Genomic DNA, 12092 nt, shown 5'->3' on the forward strand with positions numbered 1-12092 from the left:
TGTAAGATAACTTGTTCTGTTTGATCTTCTGTTTATGCATGGCAGGTTGATTGCATTCGTTGAAACAGAGTGAACCATGTGAAGGTTACAATCTCCCACCCCGCTCACATGGTGAAATGTCAACTGAGCACAACAGACAAGCATCATCAAAGGTTAACATCATAACTACATCAGGAGGCAGAATTTCCTGTAAGCGGCATCAAGTGGCCAACAAACATCTTGAACAATCTGAAGAAGGTCCTGACCTAAAACATCACTGATCAATGTTCCCTAAAGATGCTGCCTGATCCGCAGAGTTACTCCAACATTTTGTGACCTTTTTGTAAACCAGCATCAGCAGTTCCTTGTTTCTACATTTAAAACATTGCAATCTTGCACTCAGGTGTATTCTGGCTTTAAGGTTTAGAGATACAGTGCAGAAACAGGCCCTTTGGCCAATGGAATCCGGGCCAACCAGTGATGCCGTACACTAACAGTATTCTACATACTAGGGACAATTTTACAATTTTTACCAAAGCCAATTAACTTACACACCTGCACATCTTTGGATGTAGGAGGAAGCCGGAGCACCTGGAGAAAAACCACGCGATCACAGGGAGAACGTACAACCTCCATACAGGCATAGTCAGGAACTAATCCGGGTCTCTGATGCTGTAAGGCAGCAACTCTACCGCTGCCCCACTGTGCCACCCCAAACTGCTTCAACATGAAAAATGGCCTCCAAAGACGAAAGAGCTGTATACTTCTGCTCTGCCCCAAGGATTAGAAAGCAGAACAGAACTCCAGATGTCGCAAGATACCCATGTCGACTTAAACTTGCATCTCCCTTAATCAGCTCCCCCTCAGTGCATTGTCTCTCTCAGCCTGCCACCTGGTGGCTTTTGGCAGTGCAGCACAGAGAATGCACCCAAATGAATGCCATGGCAACCAAAAGAAAAGAAAGAATATTAAGGAGCACACCTTATCAGGCAAGCTTTAGCCTGCAGACTGCAGATTTATCTTTTGTCTGTATTCTCACAAGGCCTTTACCCTTCACCCTTCCTTTCCTTCACCACACATTGAAGAGATTGGCCATTGGCCTAGCCAACAGGCTTCACCTAATAGAGCAAATCATTCCTTCGGAGGGGGAGGGGAAAAAAATCATCTACTACTAGAATTTCCTGGAACCTCATTGAAGATTAATAGCCAGACCTCGGCTTTGAGTAAAACTCTGTACAAAAATCACTAAAGTTCAAAATAAAATTGCGTGGGACTTCATGTCGTTTTTGTTTACTGATTATAAAACTATTGGAGGTGGAGAAAATAAAGGCAGCTTGACCAGATGGGATAGTTGGAAGGTGGAAATTGTGATAATACCTTCCAAAATATGTGATATTAGAGTTGGCAACGCTGACTAGGGAGGTGTGGGAAACATAGCGTGGAGTAACACCATCAAATGCAAGGAATACTTAGCAGGATGAGCAGCATCTGTGGACTGAGAAAGAGCTAATGTTTCAGGATGACAATTTTTCATAACAACACAAGAGACTAAGAAGTAGGAGTAGGCTACATGGCCCTTCTATCCTGCTCAACTATCCATCAACAATATGACTGATCCTCTATCACAGCAACATGTCCCATCATTGTCCCCATATACTTTGATTCCCCTAATGCCCAAAAGCATATGAATCTTAATTTCAAATGAGGACCATGTCTGAGACTTCATGGCCATCTGTGGAAGTGTTCCAAAGGTTCCTCGCCTCTGAGTGAAGAAAATATCATTGACTCTTCCGTCAGGGGAAATGTCCTCCTTGCATCCAACCTACCAAACTCTAAGCTTCAGTGAAATCTCCTTTCACTCTTTTAAATTCTACAGTCCCAGTTTACTTGGTGTCTCCTCAAATAGCAAACCCACATGTGTGTAGGAATGAAACTGCAGATGCTGATTTACACCGAAGAGAGACACAAAATGGTGGAGTAAATCAGCGGATCAGACAGCATTTCTGGAGAAAAGGAATAGGTGACGTTTCGAGTTGAGACCTTTCTTCAGCCCCACCATTCCAGGGATCAGTCTACAAATTATTTGCAGCATTTCCTCTTTGACAAGTACGTTACTGCATTGACTTAACAACCAAAATCATACACAATACTTCATATGCAGACTTACCAAGCTCCTATATATTGCAATAATGCTTCCTTATTCCCCCATTAAACACCCTGGGCAGCGCAGGAGTGTAGCTGGTAGAGCCATTGCCTCACAGTGCCAGAGACCCAGGTTCAATCCAGATGTTTGTGTGAAGTTTATATGTTCTCCCTGTGACCACATCTGGGTACTCCAGTTTCCTCCCACATCCCAAAGTCATGTGGTTTTGTAGGTTATTTGGCCACTGTAAATTCCCCCTTTTGTATGTAGGGAATGGATGAGAAAGTGGGATATCATCGAATTCGTGTGAACAGGTGATCAATGGTTACCGTAGATTGGGTGGGCCGAAGGTCCCGTTTCCAAACTGCATCTCTAAAATAAACTAAATTAAACCCTCTTGTAAAAAAGTTTGATGTACCTACATTATCTGCACCTACATGTTGGACTTCAGTGATTTGTGTGCCAGCTCATCCAGGTTCACTTGAACATCAACATCAACATTACCCAATCGCTCACCATTTAACACATTCTCTGCTTTTCTTTATGTGCACCAAAATGGATGACTTCACATTTTTTTCCATCAGCCATCAGAGGGTTGTCGCCCACTCTCTCAGCTGTCTGTGCTAGGATAGAGACTGATCAACACAGATGGTGTTTGTGCTGTCTAGAGTGCTGTAAATAACAAGCATTCACCACCCAACTTCTCTGCCTGCATCACTTGTATCATTCTGTCTTTTTTTGTTTCCATCCTATCACAGGAATTCACCTTGTTCTCTCCACCTTTCCACTTCTCTACTTAAAATGTGTTTATTTCCTGAATTCTCCAAGTTCTGCTGAAAGGTATTTAACCTGAGTATCTCTGTTTCTCTCTCCACAAATGCTGCCTGACCTCCTGAGTATATCCACAATTTTCAGTTTATATTTCAGATTTCCAGCACCTGCAGTTTTTGCTTTTTGAATACCATGTGATAAGTCAGTCTTTTCTCTTCTGGCCTCAGCAACATTAGAAATGGAACATTACTCAGGCTCAAGGTACTAACTTACTGAACTGGAGAACATACAAGATTCACACAGGCAACGGCATGACCAAGATATTTTAAATTTCATAATTAAAAGTGAACAGATTTCTTTTTTTGAAGAATAGGGCCCAAAAGGGGTTATGAAAAGATTTTATTTTCAATTATTTCTTTGTTGGATGTGTACATCACTGTCAAGGCTGGTATTTGATATTCAGTTCTAATTGCATTCCCTCACTAGATCGATTCAAAGGGCAAGGAATCGCATTCCTTTGGGTTTGGTGTAGCATGTAGGTCGAATCAAGTAAGAATGCCATATTTCCTTCCTTGAAGGACATTAGCTAACTGGTTGAATTTTTATGACAGTCAAATGATTTTATTGTCACCATTACTGATACTTTCATTCCATATTTACATAGTTGCTTAAATTTAAAATTTGCAGCTGTTGCAATGCAAATATATCTCCAGATAAATATAATAACTTCAGGATACTTGTACAGTAACTCAACTATTGATGGTTGACAACATAGATGGCCTAGAAATTGCTCCACACTATATAGCTGTTGTTTGAACAGCACTGCAGGGTGACCCTAATGCTGTGTCTGGAGGTTGCATAAGGTCCGAGAATATTAATAAAGAGGTTCATAGGACAAGTGTTGCTGGTTTTACATGGATAACACTGCACTAACACAGATGTTTCAACCTGGATTTCCCTATCAATGTGTTGACAGATTCTCCCTGTTCTTGGCATGTAACAAGCAGAGGTGATCTTCGTAGGCAGTTCTTAAACTGACCTAAAATGATGCAAGTAGCATTCTTCCTATTATTATTAGTTAATGTAGGCTACAATGATGGGAGGTAACAGGAGAGTGTGCCTATGGGGTGAAAGGGACTTTTGTCCAGGGGAGGGCTGTTCTCTATGCGTGGGAGTCATGGAGAACCTTTAAGCTTCCGATATGCGACTGCATGGAAGGTCTCTGGAACATGAATACCTGTAGCCTGGAGTAGCCCACAATGCAGGCACACGTCTGTTTCTGCTCGGTCATTCCTGTAAGCCCGAAGCAAGAATATATGGTTTGTTCTCTGAATATCTGCCCTAATGCACCCTTGAGCAGCTAACTGAGGCAGAGATCGAGCAGTACAGTGATGCAGAATGTACCTTATGGTCCAGGGAGCAGGTTTGATCCTGACCCTTAGTCCTGTCAATGAGTTTACACATTCTCCCATGGGGTTCATCCCCCTCCATTTCCCCCCCAACTCATCATCCCCTCCACTCCCTGGTTTCTACCCACCACTTTGATTTCCACCTACAATCCAAAACATGCTTGTAGGTTAAATGGCTACCGTAAATTAACCCTCAGAATTTGCCCTCTTTAGGGCGCTACAAAGGCACTGCGGTAGAGAGCAGAGTTCAATCCTGACTACGGGTGCTGTAAGTATGGAGTTTTTATGTTCTACCTGTGACCATGTGGGTTTTCTCCAGGTGCTCCGGCTTCCTCCCACACTCCAAAGACATTCAGGTTTCCAGGTTAATTGGCTTTGATAAAATTGTTAATTGTTCCTGGTGTGCAGGATAATATTAGTGTACGGGGCGATTGCTGGTCGACGCAGTCTCGGTGGACGGTAGGACCTGTTTCCACGCTGTATCTCCAAAGTCAAAAGTCTAATAGATAGATAACAGGATAATCAGTGGGGAGTTGATGGGTAAGTGAAAAAGTTTAAATTTCACGAGATGGGTCGAATGGGACTGATCTGATACCTGGAAAAGACTTGAAGGATTGAATTTCCTCCTTCTATGTCATAAAGAAATACGACAGTCAGCAACAGCTGTCTGAAATTGTCTCAAAATTAAGAAACTGAGAGAGCCCCTGACCCTACTTCCATAGAAGTCAGTCTAAACTCATATCGGTTTGAAGTCAAAGGTCGCACATCTCAATGAGAATAATGAATGCAGTTTGAGTATTGTCATTTTAAATAACATTGGATCAGGGGAGTCACAACTAGTAAAATCTGGTTATTTTCTATGAGCAGGTAAGAACATTCATTTTTAAGATTGTTTGAGTGTTGAGAATAGCACTACCATTAATGTCATGATTAATTTACCAGTCTTTATTTGGAGAGAATGTGCTAGGAAGAAGGATAATCCTGCTAATAAGTAAATCTTTTTTTTCACTTGACACTAAAGCATTCCGAAATGTAAGCAAAATTGCCGTGGCTTAATGCAGAATGTGTTTGAATATCAGGGGAAACTAGATAACATACAAAGCATATTGGTAAAATATGGTTAAATAAGATGGAGGGTGGTTTGTGTGGGAAATATACCACTTGGGCCTATGGCCTATATCTGCTCTGTACATTTTATGTAAACGAATTGCTTGGAACACTGTGATGTTAGACATGTGTTTTGGCATCTGGGCCTCCTCTGGGATTACAGAGCAAGAACGAGAATCTTTTGTCTCAAATACGATAACAATTAATCACCTAGACACTGCTGCAAGCAACCACTATGAAAAATCATTAAAGTGGTGTTCTTTTTCCATTTTCTTTGAACACTTCTGTTCACTATTTGTAAAGACATTGATATGGGGGTAATAACTGAGCTGAGTAGGTGGAGGTGGGAAGTCAAATTTACAGGAATACCATGACCGAAGTGAGCAACGCAAACAGGGCAGAAAAGGTACCACCAAGGTCAGAGTGGAAATGAAGGAGTATCTCTGCAATAAGACTTGAATCTTTAATCTAGAGTCGGTGAAAACCACCAATAAGCCACCACTGACTACATCGGATAGGGGAAAGAAGTGATCGAGGCTTAGAAAGTTATGAGTTCACAGTAAAATTTGTTTTACCCATTAGCAAGATTGTAAAAAATGTGATATTGAACCAGTAAGGTTTACTTTGTGTGGAGATACGAGGATGTATGCAGATGCCGGTTTACAAAAAAAGACACAAAGTGCTGGATTTAGTCAGCAGGTCAGGCAGCATCTCTCGAGAACATGCACAGGTATTATTTTGGGTTGGGACCCTTCTTCAGGCTCGAAACTGAAGAAGGGTCTCAATCCGAAACATCACTTATCCATGTTCTCCACCGATGCTGACTAACCCACTGATTTACTCCACCGTTGTGTGTCTTTTTTTACTTTGTATACTGAGCTACCTAGCACAAATAAAGCCAACTACATTTTAAAAGAAAATTGTACACCATTGGTCATGATGGGAAGAGAAATGTACTACAGTATATCTCAACTCTTTCAATGGAATAGAGAGAATCCTTTCACTTTTCTAGTGGCGCAAAGATTGTTGGCAGATATACATAATTTAATGGATTAGAGATCAAATTATTGTTGGATCTGGTAGTCCATCCGGAAAGAAGAACTTCTATGTGAGATAGGAATTGGACCTAGAAAAATGGATGCAGATATGAAAAGCTATGGGTGCTAGAAGTGTCTGATGGCCAATAAAAGTACTATTTATAGCAAAGTGCAAGACAAAAAACAAAATAAGTAGAGCCATGTTTCCTTTAAGATTCCACATTTTGTGTTCAGCAACACAACCAAATGCTCTGGTTAGGACTATGTATAATATGGATTTGAAAATCATTGCATAATGAGGACATTGAATGTCCATGGAGTGGATGAGATGCCATGTACGATCCAATTTCGAATACCAATTGAAAGCAATATACCAGATGCCAAAGGAGGTCAATCTGTCAAGGAACGCTCACTAGAAATAAGTCTTTCAAGATGTCAGTGCAAGGGTAACCAGACACATTGATTGAGTCCAGAGTGATATGCGATTTTCTTCCAAGGCAAGTCATCTATTTTTAAACCATGTGCTGTTTGTGAATGAGACCATATTGAAGCCATCTGGGACATATTCAATGATGGAAGGGGACCCAAATAATCCGGAAAGCTGAGAGAAACAATATAGATTTCTTTGTGGTAAAGTGGAATGATGTCACACTCATATTTGGAAGAAGTGCCATGCAGAGATAAGAATGATAAAAGGATGCTTTTAGAGGGTCATGAAGATTGATTCATTACCAGCGATGACTTCACCTTACAACTCACAAGTGAATATGCAGACATTTTTAATGGATCATGTACACTAGAAGGCAAATACCACCTGTCTTAAATGAGTAGAAGTTACCAGCAGTACACCAACTGAGACCTGCACTGGTGGCTATCAAGAAGAAACTAAAGTGGAGGTGCAGACACCGACTAAAACACTGACAGCGGCACCAGTAAATGCATCCGTTATTTTCTGATTTTGTGGGCCTGAGAATATGTTTAGGTTCCAGATACATTAAAGAGCCTAGTCAAGTTAAAGAGTCAATGTTTTGAGTCAAGGTCTTTTCATCAGTGAAGTGTTGGTTGGCTCAAATGAAATTGAAACATTCACAGAAGAGGTTATGGTGCACTACTTTGATGATAAGGAGTTGCCTGCATAAGCAGACTCGTAAAAGATGGAGCAATGAACCTGGAGGAGGGTCAACTGATGAAATACACAAGCAGAGGTCTGGCAGATATGGAGACATATTACACACAAGCTGAAAAAGGGAGCTGCTTGCTGTCATCTTTGGACTGAAGAAATATCATCAGTTGCAATTAAGGAAATGGCATGTGAACACAGTGATTAGATGTCATCTGACTTCATTGTTATTAAAATCTTACAAACAGTGCCAAAGAGGTCACAGTGAATGCTAATGAGAAGTCAGGCATACAACATAAAGGGTGAATAAGGTTCAAGCAAAAATGAACTATCTCAAAGATACAAAAGAGCTTGAGATGGTCAAATTGGCAAGACAAACACAAAAGTGCTGGATTAATTCAGTGGATCAGGCAGCATATGTGGTGGACATGGATAGGCAACATTTTGGATCAGGGCGAGCTGGTCTATGATGCAAAATGTCAGTCTGAGTTATTCCAGCACTTTGTGTTTTTTTGCAAATGCAGTTTCTTGTATCTCCAATTTGGCTGGACGCATTGCAATTTTCTTTGGAAAGAGCCCATTCAGCCCACCTTGACTATCGATTTACCGTTCACACTAGTTCTATGTTATCCCACGTTCTCATCTACGCTGTTTCACTTTCCACAGACCTGATGAGGGATCTTTGAAAGCTTAACTTTAATTCTTTCCCCAGGCATGCTGCCTGACTTGCCGAGTGTTTCTATATTTACTTCAGATTTCCAGCGTTAACAATTATTTTTGATTTTCTAGAGAATCAAGTGCAGCAGCTGAAGCAAGTTGGTTCAAACAGGGTAGGAAAATTATACTCTGTGATGTTGAATCTGTTCTCATTTCATAGTTTAACATGAGAGGTATAAACTCAGCACTCAAAGTGACCTGATCTTTATGGGCCAAGGCAATTTCCTTTCAAGTCATGAAGTGGACAGCATGTGCACCCCTCACAGATGGGAGTGAAGAGTTGTGTCCCCGAGAGCATGAGAGTATTTACTGGCCAGGGATCCTGAGAATAGAACCAAAGAAAGGAAATGCGTCATTCTCATCAAGCTCCAGACCACGAGCAAAAGATGCATTAAAAAAAAGCACAGTGCTGGGGTGACTCAAGCAGCTTCCCAGGAGAACATGGACAGGTGACGTTTCAGGTCGGGATCCTTCCTCCGGCCCCTTTTTGTAAACTAGCACCTGCAGTTCCTTGCTTCAAATAAAGATGGATCAGATTGGTTTCACCTAAATACATTTGTTGGTTGTTACTTTTCTAATTTCTGGGAGATAGACTTCTTAATAAATGATCATTTCAATTTCCTTTCCCACAACAACAACAGCTTCGTCGCTGGATTGGAGGGTGGCAGCTTCGACCACCCCAGGCCGCGGAGTTTGAACCAGCGAGCTCGTGGAGCTCGGATGCGGCCGCTGGACTTACCATCACCCGCCGGGGTCCCTACATCGAAAGCTGGATCGCCTCAACGCAGAGGGAGATGAGGAAGGAAGAGGCGAGGACTTTAAGACTTTTGCCTTCCATCACAATGAGGAGGTGTGTAGTAGACTCACTGTGGTGGATGTGTTAAGTGTGTGTTTTGTTATTTTATTCTATGTTATGACTGCAAGGTATACATTTTTGTTCAGACTGAAATGTCTGAATGACAAAAAGGGATACTTTACTTTACTTTATATACTCCCAACAAATTAGGTGCAATTTACTACAACCATGCACATTTTGGGGGATGTAGAAGGAAACCAGAGCACCCAGAGAAACCCACATGGTCACAGGGAGAATATTTTCATCTCCGTACAGCCAAACTGAGGTCAGGATAGAATCCGGTTCTCTGGTGCTCTGAGGCAGCTGCTATACCAGCTGCACCACTGTGCCGCCCTAAAGGAAGCATTCCCTTCAAACCGTCGTCGAAACAGATGACCGTTTCCACTACAGTACTCTGCTCGACCAGCTGAGCTATCGAAGGAAAGTCATTTATACAGGGGATTGAGGAAGCTATCAGACAAGATGATATAGATGCTGGACATACTTCGCAGGTCAGCCGATCTATGGAAAGAGAAACAGGGTTTATGTTTCAGCTGAAAGTAAAATGTTTACGCTGTTTCACTTTCCACAGACCTGATGAGGGATCTTTGAAAGCTTAACTTTGTTTCTTTGCCCAGGCATGCTGCCTGACTTGCTGAGTGTTTCTATATTTACTTCAGATTTCCAGCGTTAACAATTATTTTTGATTTTCTAGAGAATCAAGTGCAGCAGCTGTAGCAAGTTGGTTCAAACAGGGTAGGAAAATTATACTCTGTGATGTTGAATCTGTTCTCATATCATAGTTTAACATGAGAGGTATAAACTCAACACTCAAAGTGACCTGATCTTTATAGGCCAAGGGCATTTCCTTTCAAGTCATGAAGTGGACAGCATGTGCACCCCTCACAGATGGGAGTGAAGGGATGTGTCCCCGAGAACATGACAGCATTTACTGGCCAGGGATCCTGAGAATAGAACCAAAGAAAGGAAATGCTTCATTCTCATCAAGCTCCAGATCACGAGCAATAGATGGATTAAAAAAAAAGACACAGTGCTGGGGTGACTCAGCGGATCAAGCAGCATCTTAGGAGAACATGGATAGGTGACGTTTCGGGTCGGGATCCTTCCTCCGTTCCCTTTTTGTAAACTAGCACCTGCAGGTCCTTGCTTCAAATAAAGATTGGTTTCACCGAAATAAATTTTTTGGTTGTTACTTTTCTAATTTCTGGGAGATGGACTTCTTAATAAATGATCCTTTATGCATATGTGTGCACTTAAATAATCATTTTCTGCAACCTCCTTTCTGTTTTGTGGTAGAACAGCAATGATCTCAAATGATTAACCGTTATGCACATATATTGTTTTCATTAACAGGTACTGGTGAAGTTTCTTCAAAGACGCTGATGATCATTCACAAGCTCAAGAATGCCAGATGATGGTATTCTTGAGATGGAACTCAAACATTGCAGATGAAATCAAAAACAATTCTGGAAACACTAGGCAGGTCAGGCAGCATCTGCGTGAAGAGCAAAGGGGTTATTGCTCATGCCTCCCATCCTGATATATATACTCCCCCCCCCCCCCAGTTTAATAAATTACATTTGGTCCTTAAATCACTTATGGGAACAGGTGCTCCATTTACTTCATCCAAGCCCATTATTTTCTTCACCTTGATCTAATTTCCTCTGAACCTTCTTTGTGCCAAAGATAAGATTCCCATTTCTCCAATCTAATCTTGCAGCTGGCACTGTGGTGCAGCGGTAGAGTTGCTGCCTGACAGCGCCAGAGACACGGGTATGATCCTGACTCCCACATTCCAAAGACATGCAGGTTTGTGGGTTAATCGACTTCTGTAAATTGTCCCTAGTGTGTAGGATAGAACTAGTGTACAGGTGAATGCTGGTCGGCACGGACTCAGTGGGCCAAAGGGCTTGTCTCCACGCTGTATCTCGAAACTAAATTTGAATCCGTCATCTCTCAAAGCACTAGTAAAACAGCAAGCACCTTCATGATCTTTTAATAATGAACATAATTGTCCACTTGTGATCTAACCTGTGTTCTTAATGTTATCAATCTTCTCTGATTTTGAAAAATGCTCTCCAATTTTGGATTTTTTCCACCCAGTGACAAAAAATATATTTATCCTCCACAGATGATGCCTGATCTACTGAACGTTTCTACCATTTTCTGTTTTTATTTCAGATATTCAGCATCGAACAGGATAGCACAGGGAAAGGCCCTTCGGCCAACAATGTTTGTGCCGAACACAACTCCAAGCTAAACTGAGCTCATCTGGCTGTACATGATCCATATGCCTCGCACTTCAATGTGCCTGTCTAAAAGTGTCTTAAATGCCAATATCATATCTGCCCCCACTACCACCCCAGACAATGTGTTCCAAGCTCCCATTATCCTCTGTACAAAAAACTTGGCTTACACATCTCCATTAAATTTTCTCCTTCTCACCTTATTGCTATGCCCTCTAATATTACACATTTCCACCCTTGGAAAAAGATTCTGACACTCTACCTTATCTTTGCCTCTCATAATTGTATGTACGTCTAACAAGTCTCCTCTCAACCTCTGATGTTCCAGTGAAAACAATCAAAATTTATCCAATTTTTCTTTGTAGCTGAAACCCTCTAAGCCAGGCAGCATTCTGGTAAACGTCCTCTGCACCTCAAAAGTCTCCTCATCTTTCTTGCAGGATTTAAAAAACACATCATGTTCTGGTTTTGAACTCTATATCTCTATTTATGAACCCCCTTATCCTCTGTACTTTACCAATTAGACCTTCAAATACACCAACCCACCCATAATCATTTGACCCTGTGTAAACATCAGCATTGTGCCATAATAGGTCAATGGTCACGTTCTTACCTCTGAATCATAAGGACGTGTATTTGAGTCACACTTTGGAAACTTCTTCAGAAACATCGAGGGTGGTACAGTGGATTATTGAGGAATGGTGCAT

This window comes from Leucoraja erinacea, chromosome 37 (assembly GCF_028641065.1).
Source record: "Leucoraja erinacea ecotype New England chromosome 37, Leri_hhj_1, whole genome shotgun sequence".
NCBI classification, from domain to species: domain Eukaryota; kingdom Metazoa; phylum Chordata; class Chondrichthyes; order Rajiformes; family Rajidae; genus Leucoraja; species Leucoraja erinaceus.